At 41.6% G+C, this 27,076-nt stretch overlaps 1 long non-coding RNA gene across 1 annotated transcript in view; it reads left to right on the top strand.

The window, feature by feature from the left end:
• Positions 1–6,985: 6,985 nt before the first annotated feature.
• The window catches only part of LOC148187435 (uncharacterized), a 34,157-nt gene continuing 14,066 nt past the window's right edge, over positions 6,986–27,076 (top strand). The window contains exon 1 of the long non-coding RNA XR_015778678.1: positions 6,986–7,554. This is a non-coding gene — a long non-coding RNA (uncharacterized LOC148187435). The remainder of the gene's footprint in view (positions 7,555–27,076) is intronic.

The following is a 27,076-nucleotide window of genomic DNA, read 5'->3' as shown; positions in this document are numbered from 1 at the left end:
CAGCTACTGTGTGACACATTAACACACACTCACACACGACCCCTACAAATGCACACTCACTTTTTCCATCTCTGTTGCCTTAATAGCGCATAAAAGAAACAGCTCGAGGTGAGTTAAGCCTGTGAGCTTGTCCACGCAGCGTGTTTGAGTGATCAGATGTGAGTCGAGCCTGCAGGGTTCCTCACACACACTAAAGGGCGCAGATAGAAGTTAATAGTGTGAAATCCACCACATTAATGGTATAAAATCAATACAGTCTATTTGTGAAATAAGGACATGTAAGACCGGTGGCCCAAGGGGGGCCAAGGTCGTGAATTGCTCCATCTCTCTGCTGCTTCTTTCTTAATGATTTTCTCCATCTACCTTCTTTTTTTTCTTCTACTTTTCATCTCTCCATTTCTTCTCCTCTTTTGTTCTCTCCTCTCTTCCCCTTCGTCCTCGTCTTTCTCTCTCACTGCTCTGGCTGTCAGCTCAGCCTGGCAGGACAGACACGGGGAGACGCTGTTCTATATGCTGCTCGACACACAGGTAGCTCACACCCGGAGTGTGTGTGTCTGTGTGAGTGTGTGTGCGTGTGTGTGTGTGTGTGTGTGTGTGTGTGTGTGTGTGTGTGTGTGCGTGTGTGTGTGTTTGCGTGCTCTTTCCATCCTTCGGTGATGAGTGCAATTCTTCAGACGCCTCCTCACTCTCAGTGTTCAGAACTCTGTTGCACAGATAATCCCCCTGTGGGTGTGTGTGTGCGTACGCAGGAGTGTGTGTGTGTGTGTGTGTGTGTGTGTGTGTGTGTGTGTGTGTGTGTGTGTGTGTGTGTGTGTGTGTGTGCATTCAGAGGGGTATGCCTTTGTTTGTAGGTGTGTGCGCTTAAGAAAAGTGTGTTTGTGCAGCTCGTTGAGTGTCTGTTTGCGTGACGGAGAAGAGAGCGCGCGGCGCCACAGCCTCAGTCCAGCCTTAATCCTCTAAGCTGTGTAGTTCACTCATGCCACATCAGCCCCATTGTGTCTACAGACAAAGCAGCCCAGTTAAAACTAAATGCCAGTTAAAGCAACAAACGACTAATTATAGCATCATTCTCCCCGTCCTCTTTCTCACTTTTTTAACGCTTCCTTCTCACTTCTTCCGCCTGATTTTTTTTCTTTCCGCTCTGGACTTGTTCCAGCTGTATGTATGTGTGTGTGTGCGTTTTGCACTTGTGTTTCCCCTGTATGCGCGCGTGTATGTGTGTTTGACTATCTGACAGCTTTGCCATGGTTCATGTGTTTGGGTCCTGTCAGAGCTGTCCTGTCACTGTGTGAAAAAAATCATTCATTTCCCAGAGTCGAGGATGAAAGAGTCTTTAGACTTCAAACGCCTGTGGGCCTCTGTGGCTTAGATTGCCTCTCGCTCTTCCTCCACCGCCGTGTCATTTATTCCTTTAAAAAAAAACAGTGCGGCTGTGGCATCGGTTAAGTAGAGATGGCAGAGACATGGCGAGGAGCTGGACAATTAGCCTGATTAAAACACTGTCATTTCGCATAATAGATTTAGCCTGAGCTGCGATAGGCGGATCCTTTCCCTGTGTGCGTGTGTGCGTGTGTGTGTGTGTGTGTGAGGGCATGAAACCATATTCTTCTCTGCATAAACATGCAGGGTATTAAAAATGCACAGTTGGGCATAGTTTGATGTCAGTGAAAAGAGATCTATTTAAAAGTCATGGTGCATAGCTGCAGAAGCTTTGGTGTTTGGGCATGACAAATAGTTGTGGTCATCGCTCGCAAACACACACAAACACACACATAAACACTCGTGTCATTGTATCAACCCTGCAAATGTGCAGATGCGGGAGTAAACAGAGAGTTTAGATGTCTGCACATACACACATGCAAACATGGTGTGCTGCAGCGGCGGACGGCGATGTTGTTTTGGTTGCTCTGCATTGCAGTAATCGGCTCCACTCTTCTGCTCTGCTCTCACCCACAGACAATCACTGGCTCTCAATGGACAACATCAGCAAGGGAAATACCTACAAAGAGAGCCAGAGACAGAGTGAGAGGGGAGGGTGAGGAGGATGCTGGAAGGGAGAGGATGATGAGGAGGTGTAGTGAGGGAAAGAGGGACTAAAGGGGACAGAGGGAGATTTGAGAGAGGATGGGAGGAGATGAAAAGAAGGGGAGAAAGATCAGCAAGAGCGGGTGTTTCCAGGCTTAAGGCTGCTGGAGGACTTGTTAATTTGAGCAGAGTTACAGTAGACGCAGCAGAGGACTTACAGTATGTGTGTGAAGCAGATATTTGTGAATCCACACATTTCCGGCCGCATTTGCTTTGTGTCTGCTCTCCGGCACGCGTCGCCACCCACATGATCTCTGTAAAAGACTTGGAGCTCAATTATAGGTGTCTGCCAAACAGTTGCGGTCAGAATAGGAAAGATTTCCGTGCCTCCCAGTGTAACATGACAATACTTATTTACAGTGTTGTGAAGCAAAATGGCGGATTATTTGGCGTGTTGGCTAGGTGTTATTATAGTAAGCTGATATGTGTCTGTTACTGTGTCATTCTGCTGTTGCGGTAAGCTGGTGTGGAGACACTAAGATGGCAGGGGACCGGGCCCGGTTGACGTTGAAAGCATCACATGAGCTTTATGGGCCTTGTGATGCGGTTTTCAAAGTCTGCGCGCTTGTGCGGTTTTATGTCTTTGTGCGCATTTTAAGGTTTGCGCGTGACAGATCAGGAACAGACAGGGAAACGGAGACTGTGGATGAGAGGATGGAAGAATAAAGGATGCTTTTTTTGTTTTATTTTTTCTGATTTTCACAGGAAAAATGCTCTTTGAAAGAAGTAGATTGCTTTTCATACGGATTTTTACGTCCCCACACATCCAAGAAAGTGTTGAGTTTCCTGCTGCAGGAAGACACTGCTCACCTCAGGTTTTTTTTTTGTTGCAACATTCAGACGAGAAAAATGGGGCAAAATGCAGACGACGTGCTGATCATGCATCCGTGGGAAAAAAAGCAATAAATGATTAAACTACAGGTGTTTTTTTTTCTTTTTGCCAGTTTTGAAAATCAGATTTTCACTCGGATATTGCTATTATTGATTTTTTTTAAATCCAATTTTACGCTTTTTTAATATTCACTCTATAAGAATTATTCGCTGGATTGAGAGCTACAAGAAATATCAAAAAGCCTCAGGATAAGTGTCTCTCTGAAACAACTATAAGGCAGTGTTGATCGCACCATAAATTCTGATTTGTGAACGTGTCTCCCTGCTGTTTCGACTTGTTTCCTCCCCTGTCAGGAGCGAGCCAGGAGCAGAGGATTAGAGCCTACCTCAGCACTGGAATGCCTAGTGGCTGCTATTGCAACAGCTCCCATCACCTCCTAAATACCCCAGCTGGTGGTTTTAGTATTGAGAGGCAGTGGGCCACACAACTGTCGACTTTGCACTTCATTTATGATAAACTTAAGTCGGCCTTAATCTCCGCCCGTCGCCGTGTGTTGAACCAGTGTTTGGAACAACATGTTTATCTGGCGCGGAAGGCAACTGGAGTGGGAGCCAGGGGAAGGCACCCGTTCACAGAGATAACCCAGAATATCTTCTCTCCCTCCAAGTGCCGCTCTGAAACTGGGAGCGTGATTGTGTTTATGTGTCTGGGTGCAGGGGCGTTACAGTGATTTATGGGTGCTGCGCGCAGAGGGGAATACTGGGACCTCGTTTTACTTTTTCATCAGCAGAGCAATGGCATCAAACATCTAAATCCAGCCAGCCGAAACGCAAAGTCCACACTTTGTGATTTACAGATCAGTTGTAGAAAGACCTTACATTTTGGGTGCTACCCTTATGGTACTAAGCCAGCTGAAAACAATAACATGAATGTCAGTGCCATGAGAAGAAATATAAACTTTGTGGAGCTTATAAAGTGGAAATCCAACCCAATAGGCAGAAAGGCTGGCATTGTACATTTCTGCAAACCCAGGATATGTTACATTTGTACATTATTATATAGTTTTGTTAATCAATGCTGTGGCTAATGTATGCTTAGGTTTAGGCACAAAACCCACTTAGTTTTGGGAGGGCACAATTCCTACTGGAAATGTAGCAATAGCCATTTTTGTGGCTCTATCCTGGCAGGAAACACATTGATATATTGGTAAAAAAAAAACTGCTTTGTGTGGCACTATCCCAGCAAGAAATGCAGCGATGTCTCTGTGTCTTGGTAAAAAAAAAAAAACAACCTTTTTGTGGCATTATCACAGCAAGAAATGCAATGATGTCTTGGTAAAAAACAACCTTTTCACAGCATTAGCCCTGCATGAAATGCAATGAGGGCTTATTTTGAAGAACTGCTTTTTGTGGCATTGTCCCTGCACAAAATGCATTGAGGTCTTGGTCAAAATGTCAGCTCTTTGTGGAACTATCCCGGTGGGAAAACAGTGATGTCTTGGTTAAAAATAACCACTTTTGTGGCAATATTTTTGGTGAAAAAACAGCGATGAGTCGCTACAAAACACCCACATTCTGTGGCCAAAAAGCTGCTGGAATTGCTGATGTTAAAAAATGAGCAGTTTTGCTGTTCGTTGGTTCCAAACAATGGTCTGCAGCTTGGCAGGTGTCTCACTTAGATGACAGCATCTCACCTAGCTGACACTCTACCCACCATCCCGACCACCTCCAAATGTCAAAGTCTACGACGTTATTTTGCAAACGTTGATATGAAACGTATGAAATGTGCATACTGGGTATTTTAAGCCAAAATGTTTTTTATCAAGTGGTTTTTGTACTTAAACCCACTTAGACCACAGTATTTCAGTGTATCCACAAGATAATAAAGTACAAATGTATTGTATTCGTAGTTTCCAGAACCATACAATGCGATCATTTTCTTCTGGTGACTGGGCTGTGGAAACTTTGTATGGTGATCACGGTTACAGTCATGAACCACTTAGTTATAAAAAGCTTCACACCACATCATTCTGAGGCCTATATAAATGCTGTTTGAATAACTGCTTTTAGTAATCAAATAGTCTGCTTGCAGTGTTCATTTTGGGTCTTTTATCATACATGATAACATATGGAAAAACAGTTAAAAACTATGGTAATTCTTTCTTTTTTCTAACCTTTATTCCCATTGTTTACTTCCAGCTGAATATCCGAGGCTGGTGCTGCATGCACATTGAAATCACAATGACAGTACTCCTCCCAATGAAAACCAGAGTCCCAAAACTCATGGCTGCCAGTGATGAAGACAGAAAACAAATGTGTGGTGCCGTGGCAGCTCACCAGGTAGAGCGAGGACCTTTAAGGTTACGTCTTTACAAAGCAGCTCAAGTTTGAGTCTGGCCCAGGGCTCTTTGCTGCAGGTCCTCCCCTCTGTCTCTCCTTTCATACATCTCTCTCTTGCTATCAATAAATAGCTTGAAAAATGCTCCCAGTAAGCAGACACACACGCATGAAGCACTTGTGGTTGAAGCCACCCTTTTGAAGTGGATTGACAATCCCCGGTCATGTAAAAAACTGCTGTACACATCTTGAAACAGTCGCTAAAATTCAGTTGACAAATAGCAAAACTGTCAATTTCGTGACTTTATATTCATGTAATAAATAATGTCAATTAGAATGTATTCTTCATGAGAAAAAAACTGTTTAATTATGTGCTTATTGTGATCCATTTGACCCAGACAGACACAATCACTGTAAGCAGTTTCCTATGTAATGTACAGTTTTGTTTTGCTGTAAGCCCAAAAACATTTCCGGAGCTCAAAGTACATTTTTTAAAGGTTTGTTTGCAGGGCATTTTGCCTTTATATTTATAGCACAAGATAGAGAGGCAAACAGGAAATGTAGGGGAAATAACATGCAGCAAGGGTCCCAATGCAGCCAGATTCAAACCAACATCTAAGCCACTGTGCTGACTCAAAGTCAATACTTTCAAAAACTGTCTTACTCGTCTTCTTATACACACAGACACACACACACAGACTATGGATAGACTGATGACAGGCTTAAAATGCATTCAGTGCAATAAAAACAATGTCTGGTCTGCCGCTGTTATCAGTCTATCCATCATACTGTAGTAACAAGTGAATCGACTGAAAATATTGACATCAGCCGGAGTTATGAACAGTAGCTCTCACCAGACATTAGTCAGCAAACCGCCACACACACAAACAAAATCTTTAAAACTTCACCAATCAATTTGTTTATATTAACAAGCTGATCAATGACTTCATGTAATGTGAGAGGAGTCACTGCAGTAATCAACACACAGAGTTATCACCTGACTCTGTTTTCTTCAGCTCTGCAGAGCTTCTCTTTCAGCTCATTGTTTTGATTTTATGAACAAAACATCAGTTTTGATTCATTCTCATGGCTCTCTACAGCACGCAGGAAGTTTTTTTTAGTTAAAAAAAGAGCTCTGTTAATCTGACTGTACACTACCGACTCAGCATCAAACTGCAGATAGACAAAGTTCAGCTTGGTCTCACTCCCAGGGTGTCCAAAAACACTTGGTTTGTTGCCCAAGACGTCAGATACAGACAAACAATGCAGCCTTTAGCATCAATATGAGATGCACCAAACCAAGTCCAATGCAAACCCAATCCTGTCAGTAAAGACGGTCGGAGCAACGGACTTAATGTAAGCAGCACAAAAGTGCACTGAGCGGGGATGGGAGGTGGATGGGTCCAACAGGCAAAGGACTTTGACCAAGGACACCGGTATTGGTGTCCAATGAGAACTCAAAAGACAATGCTTAGCTATTTGGTTGTGGGTTTTTAAGTCATTTTAGTCAACTGACATCAGCCACAATCTTTTCCTAACCAATTATATACAATCCAATAACTGTGGCCCCTCTGTGTCAAGCAGCATATTCTCAAAAAGGAGTACCTATGATAGTATATGAAAATACATGCACAACAGTTCATATGATATTCAACAAATAAGCACCTAATAGACTGGACTGGCTGATCTGGTAAATGCCAGATGGGCCGGTCCACCTTGTGGGCCACAGGGCTGCCACCAGCAATGTTGAAAAAAACTGTAGGGAGAAAAAAACCCCAGAAAGACAGATCTGCCAACAGCGGCCCACTTGATGCTGAGACAGCCCAAATGTAAGTAGTCTACCTATGTAAGGCAGGTTCAGTGGTAGCGGCCGTTGGCACCTCCCCCCACAGCCTCAAGTGGATCGGTCCATCACGTAAAGTCAGAGGTCAAGCAGGAAGTAAATCTAGGCATATAGATGAGTGGAAAAACTGTTATAAAACATAAATAAGATGGAAAACGGAGCCCAAGACGAAAAGGGGAGCAGATATGGTTCAGAAAAAAAGAAAAAAAAATACTCGAGGCGGGTGCTGCCGGATGTTAGCGTCGAAAATCTTCGTTAGCAGCGATAATAACAACAGTCTGCCGGCTGCACGATGAGACGGCGGACAGATGACACCGGTGAACACGGTCGAGCCGAGGACTTAAAGCTAACGTAAAACAATGACAAGGACAGAGTGTGGACAGAACCAGGCTGATACCAGCGGAGTAACATTACAGGCCAAGAAGAGGAGGACGAGCCACGGGACAACTTCTCATCAGGTGATACCGCCAGTGCCAAACAAGCTCCTGTAGTGACGGCTAACAGAGATAGCCAGTTAGCAGCAGTGCTACCATTACAAAAGCTGTACCACTGAGGTGACTTATCTCTATTTAAGTCTATCTGCGCTGTAAAATCTGTTTTAAATAAATTATACGACCTGTTATTTACCAATAGCAGGCCGTTGCTATGAACAGCGGGCCGTTGCTATGGATTCAGTACTGATAAGACGTTTAACGCCAGCTATAAATCATTTTTAAATCAATGTGGGACCTGCGGTGATGTAGGACTTCTCTGCAAAGCATCCTCCTGGGGTTCATTTCGCAATACATGATCCCGTGGTTACTGTATTATTAGCTTTGAGTGTCCCTTAATCCCATTGAGATGCAGGTGAATACCTATGCTGTGTTAATGAACTCATTTAGTGTACCTTGGTCCTGTGTTGTAAACCCTGTGTTGATGAGATACAGGTGATTTCTGTCTGTTTATTGTGCTTGCTGGCTTGAATGTATGTCTGTGCTGTGCTGGCTTTGATTCAGTGTATCTGGGTCCTGTGTTGGGTTGGTGTGTAGCAGTGGGATGGTCCACAGGAAAAATGCCAGGGCTGAATTTTGTTCCCAGTAGCCTTCGACACTTGTGCCCCACAAGAAAAGTTACGTCTGTAACCCTTTGAAACCTGGATTAACATCTGTTTTCTTGTGCTGCATTCAGATGCTTTTCGCCTTTCACAAGCTACTTGACCCTTTGAAACCTGAGCAAAATGGTTCAATTTCTTTTGAAAACATGGGATAAAAGGCAATGACCAACTTGACAAGAAATGTACCACATTTTGCAAGAAACTGGTAATATGTGACAGGAGGATCACTTTAAATTTGTTTGGGATGATTATTAGAGAATTCTGTAAAAAGAAAATAGAGAAAAATGTCCAGAAAACTATATTTATATTTATAGTGTTCTATTATTTAAAATAATGTTACAAAATATATTATTATTTATTCATTTCAGCGCTTTCAAAGGTAATTTTCTTGTTTGTATTAATTTGTACATTTTTGGGCCATGTCTTGTTAAGTTACACATTGCAAACCAATGTGTTTAAGTGTCAGAGGGTTAATGTACAGTTATGGAGATTATTATTATGCAGTAAAAGATACAATTGTGATGGTTAGGAAAAGCAACATGGCTGGGTGTCTCTAGGTTTAGACAAGTACACATAGTGTGATAAGGTTTAGAAAATGAAACATGGTGTACCTTAAAATGGCTTAAAGTTCACACTGTTCCAAACACACGTCTCTATGGGAAAGTCTTGGGGAAAAGTCTGGTGTTGAGTTAGTGACCACCACAGTAGTATGCTCCCTCACTGCTCAAAACTTGTTTACTCCCATCAGAATATTGGTCACATCATCACAGCCTTTCAAAATACATGGGATAGGGATGAATCTGGGTGCATTCATTTTTTATAGGAAAATGTATGAGCTGTTTGTGAGAAAAATTTGTGCCAAAGTGCAAAAAGCTGCCCCCAACATCATTACTCAGACAGCACCTAAAGTCGCATCGAAGTCGGCATCACAGAGGAACATCGCCTCCACATCAAGTTCCATTTTTGAACGTAGCATATAAGTTGTTTAGTCATCGGCAGGGCAAGTTTAACAGCTGCCGATTCCCAGCGTCAGTAAGGAGTTGGCATTTCATAGCATCCAAGGAAGATGACTACTCCAGTATTAAACATTTACAAGGCTAAACAGTAAATGATGTACCAGGTGTGAGTATATAGTCTCAGCGCAGGTTTTCTCCAGTGAAGTGAGGCTACTGATGATCCTGTGCATTATATATATATATATATATAAAATCAAGCTCCTAGCATGATTATATATAATGACACATGGGGCATCTGCCTAAAATATGACAAAATATGACGGATAGAGATGAGATCACATTGACAAGGTTATTGACGAGCTAATGAACACTATGGAGCATTTAGCAGCTGAAGAACAGATATTTCCTGTGAGATCAGAGTTATTAGACCGAAGACAGTCATCAGGTGGCCAGAAGCAGGACTGCAAATGAATGCTGATGTCTTCCAGTGTCTGCTGGATGTGTTAATAAGAAACTGTTTGCCATATCAACAATCAGTATCAACTTATAAGGTGGCAATATGTCAATTAAGGAATGAGCCATGAGAGGCTGTGGTTTATAGTGAATCTAGAAGAAGTAAAGGGGCGTTGTTAGGTACGACACAATGCGATTTTCTGTGCATTTATTGGATGAAAGCATTTTGTATGTTTTGCCATTCCTTCCCTGGTGGATAATGAATGATTTAGGCTTCAGTTAGTGTTTGGATTTAGTGCCTGAGAGCGATTATGTTTTTGAAATTCTGCCACCGTTAAGGCTTGGTGGTTGGATGTTTTGCTGCGTCCCTCTACTTTTACTTACGACTCCAACAATAATTTTGTTAGTGATAAACTTGGGATCTTTCAATAGACACCTGAATAGACTGATAGGGGGTCAGGTGTAGCTTTGTTTATTGACTTTTCAGCTCTCTAGTTTCTCTTTTTTTATCTTTCTCCTCTGTCCTGTCCTCCTCTTTTAACCACCTATCCATGCTTAGCCCAACCAGTAAATCCAAATTAACATTTTCATAACTATAAGCTATTAATTGTTGCACTAATACTGCTAAAATACAGTCCCTGCTGTGTGCCTGTATAGTATTCTACATTTGCTTTGAACATCAGTCATAACCATAGACTGGATCTATTCATTTTAGCGTACTGTTTAACTTTTATATGACATTGTTTGCCATCAGCCAGCCCCCATACTGTTTCCTGTGGAAAACAGGGCACACTCACATTAAATCACCCACCAGCAAGAGCGTTTATTGGTCCACTGTGGTGCAGTGCATTCTGGTAGTTGTAGGTTTTCTACCTCTTGAGCAAACGTGAATGCCACAGTCCTTTTATTCTGTTTTCTCTGGTCATGTAGCACTGACTTAAAATGTATTTGCAATGTCTGTTGACTGCATAGACAGCCCAGTTTCATGAAAAGACCACATTATCAACAGTGGAATACTTATTTATTTGGCAAACCAGTTTTAAAACAATCAGAACTGTAAAACATTTGTTTGATAAATTAATACAACTCATTGGTTACCCTTGATATAAGGAGAATATGATGAAAAACACAAGGTTACAGGCATCATCTGAGTATATTCTTATCTGTTTTACTCTACAGAGTTTTGTGTGTGTGTGTGTGTGTGTGTGTGTGCGCGCGCAATGAAGCAAGACAGGAACAAATCATCAGTATGCATTGTACACTGTAAAATTGCATTTTTAATACAATTTGGAGGAATAATTAATAGTATCATTTAATGTTTCATAGTAATATTTATATGCTGCACCCGTACACAATCTGAACCTGCAGTTAATTATTTTTTTGCGTTAATTTTTGAAGCCATAGTTTGTGATGTTGTTGCTCTGGATTGCATGAAATTGTACATCATTGTGTTCACCCCTCAGACTTTGAACAGTCAGTCTTCAGAATCTGTCAAGGGGAGACAAATTTTAAGGCTGTTTACAAAAAAATGTGGACTGATTTTATTCCTGTTGGCTTACTTTGTAACATGAATGCCGCATTGCTACGGTTAACCTTGCAATCGGCATGACGAAAGATAAAATAGCTGCCGCTGTGACAACTTTCCAGAGTTTTAAAATCCTGTCTGCGAGTATTACAAACTGTTGTGCAGTGTTTTTGGCATATTGTGCTTTTCATTTGTTTGTCGTTTTGATGATTTCCACCAATCCACATTTCAAAAAACCAGGGCAGTGTGAAATGGAAGTGTAAAATCTTCATAAATATACACTTGGGGATGACAAAAGGCATTTTAGTTCAGACCGTTTAGGAGCCATGGCTCATCCCAGAGAGCTGCTGTTTACAGGAATATAAGAAAAGGAATGCATGTGTGTGTGCATGTGTTTATTTTTTTTATTGAATGAGAACCGGTTGGTGCGTGCATGTGCCAGTTCTCCAGCCGTGGAATGAATCAGATCTGCTCTCAAGACTGCGTACCTCTCTCCAACGGGGGACTCGTAAAAGAAAGCCCTACATGAAATCCATTATGCTTAATTCCCCAAATCCATAATACCCTCAGAGGTCTTAATCTCCATCCCATTCTTATATAAATTAGCTTCCTCGTCTCTGGCAGACGGAGCTTTCTGAGTCGACACCAAATGCCCAGACCTCTCTGCTCTGAGTTGGGTGGGATCACTATGACTACAAGGAACAGCCATGATCTTTCCTCCAACCGCAGCACTTTAAAGGAATAGTTCGATATTCTGGGAATTGGCTTATTCGCTTTTTGGTGGAGAATCAGATGAGGAGATTGATACTAGAGCTCGGTAAAGGTACTCCTTCAGGGTATTGATCAAAATAACTCAATACCTAGTAGTATCAAATCCTCTCCAGTCAAACCGAACCTGCATTTGATCCTTTATGTACCAGGGATCTGATCCCGGACCATCCTGACTCCCCGTCGGATCAATAAGCTTTCTGTTGCTGCTGTCTCTGGAGCCACTTACATCCTAGGAAATGGCTAGTTTAATGTTTAAAGAACAAAGCAGATTTACAATGTGCCAGTGAATGACAACGCAAACCATCAGGAAACATTTCTGCTTGATCTCATTCCCTCTTGACCTTTGTTTACTTTCCTCACTTCTGGTGAGCCCCTAAAGTGCCAATCACAGCGATTTTATTTGTCATCAAGAATCACAGTCGCCAATGCTGAATAAGTGGAAAAGAGGCATGTAGCGCCAACAAGGGCCAACGGGGTAGGTTACACTGCAGCGACTAGGGCAACGGATGCTCACCAGTGGCCCAACATTGACAAATGGCCTGCCATCAGCTTGGTGTGTCAGGGCCGTGAGGCAGCGAAGAGCGGGTCATGCCTTTGCTATCCTGGGAGACTCTAACTCACCTACCACAAGCCCTTAGCTAGCATTTTCCTTTTTTCTGTCTCTTGTTGATGTCCATTATAGTGTGAGCCTATAATCAACAGAGATAGTGCACAAAAGACACTTTCCCATGCTTTCGATGCATGTGACTGACAGCAAATCAGTTAATACGCAAGTTAGCGGGTTACAGTTGTACATTACTTTTTTGCAAATAAAAATAGCCGCCACCCTGACCATCAAGCTCTGTTGATTTGAATGGGGATGTCCATTTCTACTCTCTTCTTTTTCTGTGATTAACAATATCGCTAAAGCTCAGATTTCAGCATCATTTAAAGTATGCAAAATAAGCTATGAGCAGGTTATGTTTACAGTTTACTTCTGAGTGCAGAGACAACTGGATTTCAAAAGAAAACCCAAAAGATTGTTAGTCAAGTTCTGGAGTTATATAAGGAGCGTGTTTTTGCTGTGACCTTTAAGCTGATTTATGGACATTTACTAGAACATCTGAGATAATGATATCGTCTGGAAGTGTACGTCACGCTGAATCTATAAATATGTTCATCACGTCTGAGTGTTCAGATTTGACTGAGTTATGACTGGGTGCTATTTTTGACACAAATTGCAGCAATCAGACTCTAACGGGGGGTTTAAAGTGCCTTAATTGCCTCCATGAGCTGCGTGTTAGACCCTCTGCTGCAGCTCCAACTGTTGACAGTGTTGATAAGCGGGCCAAATCAGCAGGCCAAACTACATTAACTAACTTCCTGTTGTTTTTTAGAATACCTGCATGCACCTGTCCCTTTTACCTCAGTATCATTACATGAGCCTCACATCTCTCCCTTTACATCCCCCTTGAACTCGCTTACGCCTCCCTATTTTTATTTTATTTTTTTTACAGTTTGAGAACCTTAAAGGAACAGTTCCCCTCAGGATCAAAAATACACATCTTTCCTTTCACCTGTAGTGGTATTGATCAGTTTCGATCGTTTTGATGTATATCACTGCGCGCATCTACTGCTACCTCACCTAACACCACTGAGCTACCTAACGTTAAAGCTAAAGGAAAAAGGAGGCCATTAATTTATGTCTCATGCTGTCATGAGCCTCTAGCTTTCTTCTGTGGGGTGATTTGGTTAACGAATGTAGTTTAAAAGAAAGACAATAGTTTCTTCATGAAACTGCTTACAACAAGGTCTGTGGGTTATCATGAGTATATGGGTCATGATTTTTGGAAAGAGACATTGATGTCAACTTTTTCAAATGAATTTCTGGTGCTTTGAGCACCACAAGCCAACTGCCATCTGTTTCCATTATATCCGAGAGAAGACAGACATTTCCAGCACTCTGCAACAATTTAGATGGATAAATAGCACTACAGCTAAGAGAAAAAATTGTTTTTTGATTTTTGGGTGAACTTTCGCTTTAACATGTCAATTACTGCACGGTGGAGCTGCTGGTACGTGGATTTTTTTGTTTTGTTTTTACTGTAGGGCAAAACCAGGCTGGCCATTTGCCCTTGTTTTCAGTTTTTGTGCTAAGCTAACTAGCTTCTGGCCATAGCAACATGCTTACCACAGACACGAGAGTGCTGCTATCAGTCTTCTCATCTAACTCTATGTTCAAAACACATTTCCCAAATTATTGAACTTTTGCTTTAAAAGCAGAGGGATGTCAATGTTTCTCGGGGGTTCCTGTCCACCAGGCTATAGAATGAACTTGTTATTTTTGAGGGCACGGTGAAGGAGAAAAAGTGACGCCTTTTTTTTTGTCAAGCTCAGATGTTTTTTTGGCCTCCAGTTTCCTTTTTGTTTGGGGCATCTGTCAGAGGCTGTTTTCTCGAAAGTGGTTCTGGGACGAGGATGAGTGAAGCATTCCAGTGTGTGTGTGTGTGTGTGTGTGTGTGTGTGTGTGTGTGTGTGTGTGTGTGTGTGTGTGTGTGTGTGTGTGTGTGTGTGTGTGTGTGTGTGTGTGTGTGTACGATGCCGGATAACCGGGGGCGATGCACCACAGTTTCGAACCAGGAAATAAAAACAACATTCCAAAGAGAATAATGCAGCAGGAGGAGGAACCTAGTTCTACCGAGGTCCCCTGGCATTGCTCGCTAGCTTGTGTGTGTGCATTTGTGTGTGTGTCTATGTGTCTCCACCAGCTTTTGTGCATCTCTGTGCATGCTGGTTATGTACACATGCTTGTCCTCCAGCACAAGAATGAATCACACATACACACACACACATACACACACACACACACACACACACACACACACACACAGTCACATAATTAGTGCTGGGTCCCCACAGCAGCATATTCCAAAGATTCTTCTCCACATTTCCAAAGAACACAATGTTTTGCTTCTCTCTTGTGCGACATTAATCAGGGGGAAAGACTTTTACTGTTTTTCAGCACATTTTTCCCCTCTTTACTTATTCTTCCTTACTGTATTACCCCTCCCTCTCCTCTTAATCGCTCCTGCTTTCAAACACCTCCCTCTGTAATTATTCCCTTCCTCTCCTCTCCTCTCCTCTCCCCTCATATCCCTCCCCCTCTTTTTATTATTTCTGCCTCCCTCGCTGTCCTTCCCCCTTCGTTACTTCTTATTTAATCTCAATTCGTTTTTACTATGCCCCCCCTCATCTTCACTCCATCCCTTTCCCTTTCTCTCTCCTCTGTCTGTCTCTGTTAAATGGGAGCAGTGACCCCATTACGGAGAGTTGGTGCGGAGGAAGAGGAGGAGAGGGAAGGAGGAGCAGGAGGAGGAGAGGATGGGAGGATGGATTGCGTTTCTGTGTGTTTGAATGGGATGATTAATGAGCGTCGCCTCCAGAGGGTGTTATCCCTGCTCCGGACCAGCAGGGACACCACTGGGTCACCTCTGGTCATACACACACACACACACACACACACATACTGCTCTGATACACACTGCTCTGATGCGCACTGACACAGTGCACACAAAGGCTTTTACGCTCTGCAAACACACTGTAATGCACACACACACACACCTCACACACCAGTCACTGCTGACATTATCATTAACAATGGTGGGACAATGGGATCGGGGGCCACAATAGCAAACACAACCCAGAGGCTGGAAGTGTTCACAGTTCATGAGCTGAGTGTTACGCGACCCGCTGCTGCTGCTGTGCGGCTAAATTTCCTCCTCAAGCGACTCTTTCCTGGCAGTTCACTCACAAATATGTGATTCATCCATTCATGTGACCTGATTGAATCCTGAATCTGAATATTGAAATCTTGATATTGAATGCCCCCTTTGTCAGTTTCCTAATGATCAAGTGCTGTGCTGTAGCAAACTATTATTTTCAGTATGGATTAATCTGTTAATTAGTCTTCGATTAATAGAGTCATTATTTAGTCCGGCGGTCCTCTCATTCTTCTCTTTGGAAGAGAAAAGATGTCATTTAGTGGCGTAGCTGATGTGTAATGTAACTAGAGCTGAAATGACTACTTGACAAATTGATTAGTCATTTGTTGGCAGGAATTTAATCAGCAGCATTGTTAATAATCGATTGATCATTGATGATTAGATTTTTTTTTTTGCTCCTACCCTCTAATACAATCCACACAAGCTTTTCCTAAAATTGACCCCCCAACCGATGTCATATAAACGACAGAAAAGATCGTATGAGCATTAAAAGTCACTGTTTTAAACAGGTGGCTGTGAAATGGTCTCACTTGGACCAAAACTTCGTCCTTAGGTTAACCCTTTGAAACCTGGATCAACATCAGTTTCCCTGTGCTGCCTTCACAAGTTATTTAACACTTTGAAAACTGAGCAAAGTGCTTTGATTTCTTTCAAAAACATGGAGAAGAAAGACAATGACCTGGTAAGAAATTAGTTTAAAGGGACAAGAAAATTACCTACAATAATGTTGTCAAACACAGGGAAGGATTATTAGAAAATTATCCATAAAATTGAGAAAAATGTCCAGAAAACTATATTTTTAATTATTAGAATTTCATTGTTAAAATTATGTCACAGAAAAAAATGTAGTGAAATAGATTGAATTTCAGCATTTTAAGGTGATTTTCTCTCTTTTTTTTACTTTATTTGTACTTATTTCTAGGTTACTTTTTAACTTTTTTTTTCAAATAATGTCTTAAGTTTTTTGTTACCTTCTCACCATGTTTTTGAAAGACATCAAACCAATTTGCTCAGATTTCAAAGGGTTAAGAATAAAGATCATGGTTTGGGTTTTAAAAAAGTATGTTTGTTGCTTAAAAAATGTAAAATAATGTGACGTATGACTAATACATACGCCACACTGAGTGGCAGCAAGTCCTCGTAGCTCGGAGTTGCAGTGGTTTTGGTTTTGTCTTATTAACTTTTATGTAGATTTTATGTGATCATGTGATTTTATGTGATGTTACGTGAGCTTGCTTAACTGTTATTGGACCATAGAGCAAAGAGGGGCGGGGCTAAAGAAGGTCACAAGAGGTCGCCACATAATAAATGTCACGTTGGGTCGGAATAAGCTGCTTGTAATAAAGACCGTATTTTGGTGGACAGACTCCTTATATGATAATAAATTGAATACTGTTTAGGGCTGTTGTCAGGCAAAATGAGCAATTTGAACGTGTCACAATGATCACACGGATGCACTTGCATATTGGCCAATATAGCACCTTGGTAAATGGAGTTGCATTAAACATATTCAGCTTTTTTGCTGGATGACTGTACATATTTTTACTGGGTCTGAACACAACATCAGCATCTTCGTGTGTTGTCTTCAGGTTCTCTCCTGACTTCAGGTATGACTGTTTTACCATGGTCCGACATCTCTTCTTAATGATCGTCACCTGTTTTTCTTTTCCTCTCAGTCAAACATCAGTCCATCTTGTATTTTATTTTGCTCTCTGAAAGATACTTGCTACCCTGAATACTGATTGCTTTTCTGGCGTGGAAGCACTCTGTTTGTTTATTGACGTGACAGAACAGATTCATCCAACTTTAGTTCCACTTAAGGTCTTGAGTAGGTTTGAGAAGCACTGGTTTAGTCTGAAAAATGTCAGAAAATAGTGTCACAATTTCCTATAACCAACCCAAGGATATTTCATTTACAATCATTCAGAGAAAATCAGAAAAGACTCACAATAGAAAGGCTGGAACCAGCTAGCATTTGGCATTGTTGCATAATAAATGAATTAAACGATTAGCTTTTAATGTTCTGTTGATTTACTAATTATTTAATCAGCTTGTTTCCGCATGTAAAAATGTAATCATATAAGTAAAATGATATAAGTCGTGATTACAGCGTTGTTTTGATGAGAAAAGAGGAATTAGAGTGACGCCGTAGGTGTTTTTGGGAGGTGTAAAACCTCTGTTTGGGAATGCTATCTGGAGTCTGCTGTGTTTGCCCTCATTTTTATTTTCCTCTTTCATTCCGTCACTCCACAGGACGTTCTTCTTCTGCCTCTCCCCCACTGTTTCTGCCTCTATAGAAACAGCTCTCGTATACTTCAGCCACATGTGGACAGTTGATGGCAAAATGAATTTCACTCATTCCCGTGATGATGAGAGACGATGGGAGACCGGGGGCACTGCTGATGTTGACTGCAGCGGTTGAAGATGCTGCGGTAAATCATTTCAAAGTATATTAAGCCACCAAGATCTGAACCAAATGCTGCACCGGTCTCTATTCTGCATTTTTCAAGCTCGACAAAACTTCTTATGACGGTGAATTTGCAATTATAAGTAAGATTACCCCCACGACTTCGCATGAGGTTAGACGGCTGCAGATACCCAATTGTTGAATCTAATAAATACGCTGAAAACTACCCGAAAGAACAGCTGAGCAGACTCAGCAGAGCAGAATGTGCTGCCCTGTTCAACTTATTCCAACCCAGAAGGGCTTTTTAAATGTTGCATTGTAAATGCAGCAGCAGCAGCTCTGCAGAGTCTGTGACATTCAAGTAATTGCACACACACAAACACACACATTCACAGTTTTACCAGTTGTCATGTGAGAGTTGGTTTCTGAAGCTACTTTTGCTCAGCTTCCAACATCTCCCAGTGTTACCTGTTCAACCTCTATTTCTCTCCACTCGATTATTGCTGCATTACAGCTGACTGCCTTCCAGCTCCGTCTCTCATTCCAGCCTCGTAGAAACACTGAACCGTGCACTCGCTCTCCCCCCCTTTCCATCTGCCTCTCTCTCTTTTTAAAGGCGCGCACTTGAAATCGTTCTCTTTCGCTCAAGATCAAACAGTGTACTAAAAAAAAAAGCCGAATTGGACACCGAGCACCTGTTTACACTTGATCTTGACGGGGTGAGCTCGGTCCACCCGCAACCGGACTGGACTTTCATTTTCTTTATCTGAGCGTGACAATCCACTTAGCAGCGCAACTTGTGGTTTCCTTCAGTGTCCTTGGCTCAGTTTCCAGAAAGCATCTTAGCATTAAATATCATCTCTCGCTCCGCTGTCTGTGCGTTTAACACACAGCAGTGCAGCCAATATGCCGTTTGGAAGCTCTGAATGAGGAGACGAAATAATGTGACATTTCAGTTTGAGTAAATACTGTGTGCCCTTTTTTGGAAAGACTCCATAAATTTTTAACTGTTGCTTTATAAACAGTATTTGAGCTGATATATTAGAAAGTTTTACCAAAATATACTTCCACTATTGATTAGCAGCAACTGTTGAAAGAGTCAGTTCCTGATTAGCTTCTTACATTACACTGGTGATATTAGCAGCTATAAATCTGATTAACTAAACCTGCTGAGCCATCACTTTCAACATAATAAGGCAAGCTTACCTGCTACATAACCTGTTCATGTATTCATGGGTGGATAACTGAGGACAGGACCAGGAGCCCAAAGTGTCAGGTGTGACATTTAGTGGTAACCCCAAGTGTCATAAAGAAATAAGTGACCATAAAGAAACAGAAAAGGACCACTAATAGATACAAAATAACTTAAAAGAGACTCACAATGAGCACAAAGAGGTTCAAGCAACTGCAAAGACACAAAACAACTACAAGGAGATTCAGAATTACTAGATGCAAAATGACTCCAAAGAGACTTAAAACAAGAGAGAGAGACCCAAAACTACCACAAATAGATGTAATACATCTACAAGGAGGCACAAAATGTCTATGAAGAGATGCAAAGCAGCAACAAAAAAGACTGCAAATGACCCCAAAGAAAGACAAAATGACTATAGGATGATGTAAAACAACTACAAGGAGACTCAAAATCACTACTAGGGGCTCAAAATGACTTAAAAAAGTGACAAATGAACTGCAAAGATACATAAAATAACTACAACAAGACGCAAAGAAACTAACAACAGAGACACAAAACTATAGGGAGACTCAAATTGACCATAAAATGACAACAAAGTCATGCAAAGCTGCTACAAAAAGACTCAAAACTGTTGTGCCCAGTAGCTCAGTTGGTAGAGCAGGAGCCCCATGTACAGAGGTTAAGTCCTCGCTGCAGCGGCCGCAGGTTTGATTCCGGGCTTGGCCTTTTGCTGCATGTCATCCCCTTTCTCTTTCCCCCTTCTTACTTGAACTGTCCTATCTGAATAAAGGCAAAAAGCCAAAAAAAAAGACTCAAAATGACCCCAAAGAGAAATAAAAATGACCACAACGAGATGCAAAGTTACTACAAAGAGGTTCAAAATGAATCTAAAGAGACACAAATGAACCACAAAGATGCACATCATTAATACAATTCGATGCAAAGCAACTACAGAAAACTCAAAATGACCGCACAGAGACACAAAATGAGCACAAAACAAACACAACATCTCAAAGAAACAGAACATTACCACAAAGAGAAACAAAACAAATGTGCTTATGGACTACAAAGAGAGGCAAAACAGCAACAAAAAGAGGCTAAACATCACAAAGTCTGTGTGTCTCTCTTCTATGTAGGAGAGGGGGTGGGGCCCTCTGCATGTCCATGCCCAGGGGCCCACTGTCTCATAATTCGCCCATGTTAGTAAAAGGTTCAGTAGGGAAATAGGTTTGAGCCCAAATAAAGAACTCAGAAACAAGCAGGTTTGGTAAAAGTTCAGCTTTATTAATGGTCAAAAAATAGACAAAAGTCAAAACCAGGCAGGCCAAAACAGAGAAACTTTTCCAAAACAGGGTCAGGCTAAGTCCAGTGTTCAGGCAGGGGGTCATGCAGTCAAGGTCAGGCAGGCAGGAAGGGCAAAAGGCTGGAAAGACAATCTGGCAAAGAATGAGTAGAAATGTTTCTGGTGAGTATCTACTGCAGGGCAGATGAGCAGAAAGTGGGAACATGTGTGCAGGTAGGCGGGGGAGGTCAGGAGATGGTTGAAGGCAGGAAAGAAGTTACAGCAGGGCAGCGTCTGGATCTGAAGAGCTGCTCTGTGGCAGGAAAAACAGACAAGACAAGAGAATATATGAAAAGAAGTAAGCCATCACAGCCGGAAATACAACAAAGCAATGTCTCGGTTAAAACTCCAGCCCTCGCTCCTCCACGGCTTCACTCCCTTGTCCAAATATCGTCACTTCTGGCTTCAAAAAACAAACATGGGGGCACCCCAAACGCCAAACTCCAAACTTCGAAAACAAAACCAATGAGTGATGTCACAATAGCGATGTTCATTATTTATACAGTCTATATTTCACACAGTCCTGAACATCAGCTTCCTTGGGGAGTGTCATGTATTGTTTGACCCATCCACCACCCCAAACTTCCTCCCTGCAAGTAAAAGAGGTTATCCTGGTAATTTATTGACACATTCAGCGAACAAGCATAACATAAATCTGCAGAAATGGAGTTTCCAACTGTTTATTTAGCAGCCATCCATCCTTGTCCACTGCAGATAATTAAAATAATAGATGAGCAATGCCAGGCTAATAAGTTCTGCTGCGTTCTATTTACCTCGGCAGTTGGAGGTCAGAGCTGGGAACGATGTTACACCCGAGTTGACTGCGTTCCAGTACAACAAGTTGAAAAAACCAATATGTTGTTAGCAATACCAGGCGATAACTACGCAATAGGCTGAATTTTGCTCATACATACACTGTAGCAACACGTCCACTGATAGAAGTTGGACAGTAACTGTGTAAAGAACTGTTTTAATGAGATACAACTACAACAGATGTGCTAATAAAAAATAAAAAAGTGCAGCTAGTGTTGATGCCCGGAGCAGGCATGTTGGATTTTGAGGTTGGTGAGGGTCCTCTGACTTCCAGATTTGACTAAAATTGGCAAAATCATGGTCATAGTCTACAAAAAAAGGACAAAGGTTAAAGTAGTATATTCAGAGGGTACATGCATTCAAAGTGTTGCACTAACTTCTTTTGTAGCAGTGATACTTTTGTTTGAAGCAGGCGATAAAAATAGAGGTCTGTTTTTTCTCTGCCTCACTGCACAAACTCCCCGCTCTCTGGTGTTTTCAGGGCAGTTTGAACTCTAGTTGGCGTTGAGGTGGGTGCAGCAGGCGGGGGCGGGTCGGAGCTGTGGCTGGGAGGTGGAAAGAGATGAGGAGCGGCACCTGAACCTCATTAACCCTCCGTTCTTTTATTTTTTATATTCGCTCCGTCAGTGTTGGCCGTTACAAGAGTCTGGTAAGAGCAAACACAATGAGCTGTGGGAACAACACCTACTGAAAAAAAAAGCACGTCTGTTTATAGTACAGCTAAAGTGTCTGTTTGTATTATATCTTACAAGTCGGCGTGGCTCCCAAAAGACGGAGAGAAGTCTGTCCCTCGACTGCACTCTGCATTGCTAAAGAGAACAAGCACCATTGTGATAACTGTAAATATTATGGTATCATACCTTTCAGAATGAGCTCATGTTTTATTGAAGGCGTGAGCTGCTTGCAGCTTACATTCAGCTGATCCTCATTACAGTGTGTAGTTAAAATTCATAATATTAATAAAATCATAAATATTTGGAACCAAATAAATGAAATTTAGAGAATACAACATTATTTTTATGTGAGTTGCCTCATTATAGAACTTTTTACAACAGTGAATTCATACCATAAAAATCCACTTAAAAAGACTCCTCTTCCCTACCAAGAGGATATTTTTTAACACCTTAACATCCAGTTTTCCGCTTTTCATTCTCCTTGTGTACCCTCAAGGTTGTTGATGTCATATTTTTTCACACTGTAACAATATCATATATCCAGTATTCTGTATTAGGTGGTTCCAACTCCTAAATATATTCCAATCCAAGAATTATTTTTATTTTGATTTTTATTTGATCAGTGAATCTTTTTATACACATTTCCCCAGACTGCAGCCTGACATGTTTGGTTGCTTTCGAAACGTCCCACCAGAATCCCCCCCAGATTTCAAAATAAAAGTCCATGAAGGGTTTGAGGAATATTTGGCTGCACGGCTCATTGTTGCTATGACTGACTCACCAGCATGCAGCTGCTTGTTTATGCCAAACACAGAGTACACAATGTTGATCCAGTATTAGTGAAACCAGACAGACAAGGGGTTTTTGGGGACAAAATTTAGTGTAGTGTTAATGAAAGAAAACATCTGGGACACCTCACAAGCTACAAGTAGATGCAGTAGTTAGGATGTCTTATCTTGCAAAACATGATTTAAAAAATGAATGACGCTTGTCCATGGCAACGCTTCCCGTGATTTGGGACGTGTTCGCCGACAAGTTTGGCACGCCTGTCGATCTAATTTGCATATTAGGATCCGCTCACAATGCAGGAAAGGATTGTGATGACCTAAATGCTTACTAATAGGTGTTACAGCAGCAGTTTGTAGAATTTAGTGGCATCTAGCGGTGAACTGCAGATTGCAACCAGCTGAAGCTTCTCCCATGTGCCAAGCATGAACTCACAGTCACGACTGTTTCAGCGTTCATTGTTCAGAAAGTTTTAACAAGGAGCTGAATTATCCACATAGGTCTTCTTCTCTCCAAAACAAGAAGACCAGCTTTTTAAAACTGGTAAAAGCACTGAATAAAGCAGTTTCACGTCACAAATCTATGTTACTCCAATGCTTTTTGGCTTGTTGCCGACAGGCTGCTAGCCAAGCACCTGCTTAAGTGTGCTCGCGTTTTTCTCTGATAACTTAAGATTCAGATGTTCAGGAGGTTTTTACCAGGAGCCGAATTATCTGCAGAAGTCTCCTACTCTCTAAAACAAATGGATCTTGTGATTTAAACCAGTAAAACACTGAATAAAGCAGTTTCCGGTTAAAAATCAGTGTTTTTGTGATGTTGTTTGATTATCACTAAGGGCTGCTAACTATGGTGGCCAATGCAAAAACAGGAGCGGCCTTATCTAGAGCCAGCGTTTGGTTTGTCTGTTCTGGGCTACTTTGGAAATGTTGGTGTTGCAACATTGCGGGCTGCATTGACAGGGATCCACTTCCTGTGTAGACATAAATGGCTCATTCTAAGATACCAAAACTTAAACGATTCTTAATCTTCAGTGAATAAAACACGAAAGAAAACATTGTTATATTATATTATATTATATTATATTATATTATATTATATTATATTATATCTCTGCCAATATGATTGATTGATTGATTGATTGATTAGTTTATTTAAGTGTTATGCACTTAATTGTGCCGAGCCTATATGGGCTTATAAGACACTGATGATAACAATATAAAAAATAAATAAATAAAAATACAAAGATGGTTGCATAGCCCTTTCTAATACATCCACAGAACAAAATGTATATTATACAAGGAGCATTTCATAATATACAAACCAATAATAGATAATTATACCAGATACAGTGTTTTCTGGTGAAATGTCCATGCATTTTCAATGAATCTGGCTAAGGCATAAATCTCGTCCTTAGCCAATATATCCCATAACCTGTATAAGAAATGGACCTAGCTATCATGACGTCACTCACTAGTTTGTTGACTCCTGCTTTGAGCCTCAAGTATGGCATTTCAGCTGTCGCCACCATGTTTTTTTTGGAGCCAGAAGTTAGCATATTGGGTCAGAGGTTGGTGCTGTGTAGGAGCGAGGACACGATTGGTAGACAACCTGTCACTCAAAGCAGCCCACCCTTCAATATGTGCAACTTTGGGCCTTAATAAAATGTAAGCGAGTGAATTCTATAAAAATTCACCCCTGTGCAGTTGTCATAAATGTTGAAATTAGCTATAGACACCGAAACTATTTTTTCAATCTTTTCTGCTGTAAAGTTGAGCATTTTTACATGGGGGTCTATTGGGATTGACTCTGTTTTGGAGCCAGCCTCATGTGGCCATTAAAAGAACTGCAGTTTTTGGCACTACCACATTGGCTTCATTTTTCAGCCCCGGAGGTTGCCACTTGATATATTTTCCAAAATCCTATGTACTCGGTCTTAAGGAAGCCAGATATCATATCCAGACACAGATCAACAGGTGTAAATTGGGCCTTTGCTCGGCAAATATGACACCGTGACAATCTCAAAAGACGAAAGTATTGCAGTCATATCCCCACATAAGGGGTTAGATATTTAAAAATGTCTTGTTTTCATGCCTTCATGGTTTAAAGTGCCATCAAAATAAAATTTGTAGTTATTATTACTATTGCAAACTCAGTTTAAGTGCATCAGTGACTGCAGGATGCTTCAGGATGAGCTCGTCAATAACTTAACAGCCTCACAGGAGTTCCCACCCCTGCATTACCAGTTCTAATTTAATAGCAGGATCTCCTCCATCCAGCTCCTTCATAAAATATTAGGTATTTTAATGACGGTCAGACACATGAATGTATGCGCGTGTGTACACACACACACACACACACACACACACACACACACACACACACACACACACACACAACCCCCTCCCCACACACACACACACACACACAACCCCCCCCCACACACACACACACACACACACTCACAACTGTACGTACACTTTTAATGACAGCCAAGCACTAGCATTCCTTTTAATATTCATGCCTTTTACGTAACCTTTACGTAACTATGGGACACGTTTCTGCGTGCGTGTGCGTGCACCATGCCCGTGTGTGTGTGTGTGCATGCATGGTTGTGTGAGTGTGTGTGTAGTTTAGGTCTTTTCTCTGTAGTTTCCCTCATTATGAGAAAGCTCTTTAATGTTTGTCTCCCAGTGGAGAGGGGAAGGGAGTGTGAAACTGTTATTGCAGAGAGAGAGTGAGAGAAAAATCTAAGGGAGGCAGCCAGACAGACACTCCCGCTCATGCGGTATGATCTCTCAGATGATGACACCCATATTTGCCTCGCCAGCATCCACGCGGGCACCTATGCTCATGCATGCGCTCACAGGGCGCGTCTGTCTGTCTGTGTGACCTCAGCAGTATAGTTTCCGATGACGGGGGAAGAATAATTGGGGTGTTTTACTTAAGAGGATAATATGGATCAGAAGGGGAGGAGAGGTAGAGGGGGAGGTGAAAGGGGGGCTGTAAGATAAGAGGTAGATGTGTGGATGACGGGAGAGCGGAGGGGGCAAAGAGGTACAAGACGGTGAATAAAAGAGGCTGAGGAGAGATGATGGCAGGCAAGGAAAAAGGCAAAGTCTGCTCCCATCAGACTCTGACTGTACATAACAGTGACTAGAGAGCCCTCAGGATTGTGTGTGTGTGTGTGTTGGGGGTTATATATATGTGTGTTTGTGTACGTGTGTGTCTGGGCATGCTCTGTTGGCCACTGATAACCCCACAGCAGAACTGTCACAGTCACGCTTTCACTCATAGCAGTGTGGGTCTGTGTGTGCACGTATGTGAGTGTGTTTGTTTGTGTGTGTGTCCATCTGCCTCTCCCTGTCTGCCTGCCTCAGCATCAATCTGCTGCAATATTCCCTGATACCTCTCCAGTATCAGAGGCCATGATTTCAAAACGGTTCAGTGGCCGCGCAGGGAGTCCACAGATCGGGGGAGAAACCCGGAGTATATCGCACAGCTAACAGGAACCTCGTGGCCATTACTCCTGCACAATAGCTGAGCAGCCAGCTGGAGTGCCAGGAGGCGTCTTGGTGGGCTGTCACTGGACCAAAACAGAAAACAAAAAGGAGAAGTTGGTAGCTGCTTTAGCACTCGCTCAGGGCTGCTAAAAGTGGGACCCAAACCCTTGTGGATTTTTCAACTGTTAACAGTGGTTCCCAATCTTTCCCCTTAAGGGGCTCCTTTTTTTTTTATCACTGAGTAAATGGACGACACCTGACAAAACTACATTTAATGCATAACAATAACAGTACCAAACAACTAATAAACTGTATAATTAACCTAAATAGTGAGTGCAATAACTGCAAAACAGTGATTTGGATGATTATACCTTACATCAGAGATGAGTTCTCCTGATATTTATACTAACTGATTCTCTGTGTTGTTTATTTTCTATCAAGCATTCATACACATTTGAAACCTGAGAAAATTGGCTTGTCTTCTTTCAAAAACATGGGAAGAAGACAATGAACATCTTAAGAAATGCCCCCTAAATTTGCGAGGTATTAGTAAAATGTTAAAAGAAAGTTACATAAAAAACAAAATTATATAACGTATATGTTTTTTGTGATATAATTTTAAACATGAAATTATGAATATAGTTTTTTAAAAACTTATTAAGGCAAGAAAAGCAAAATGTTGTAATTTTTTTTCATCCTTTACT

Source organism: Plectropomus leopardus, chromosome 14, assembly GCF_026936395.1.
Source record: "Plectropomus leopardus strain MGB_pleo_1.0 chromosome 14, ASM2693639v1, whole genome shotgun sequence".
NCBI classification, from domain to species: Eukaryota; Metazoa; Chordata; class Actinopteri; order Perciformes; family Serranidae; genus Plectropomus; species Plectropomus leopardus.
This window is presented reverse-complemented; position numbering and strand designations above follow the sequence as displayed.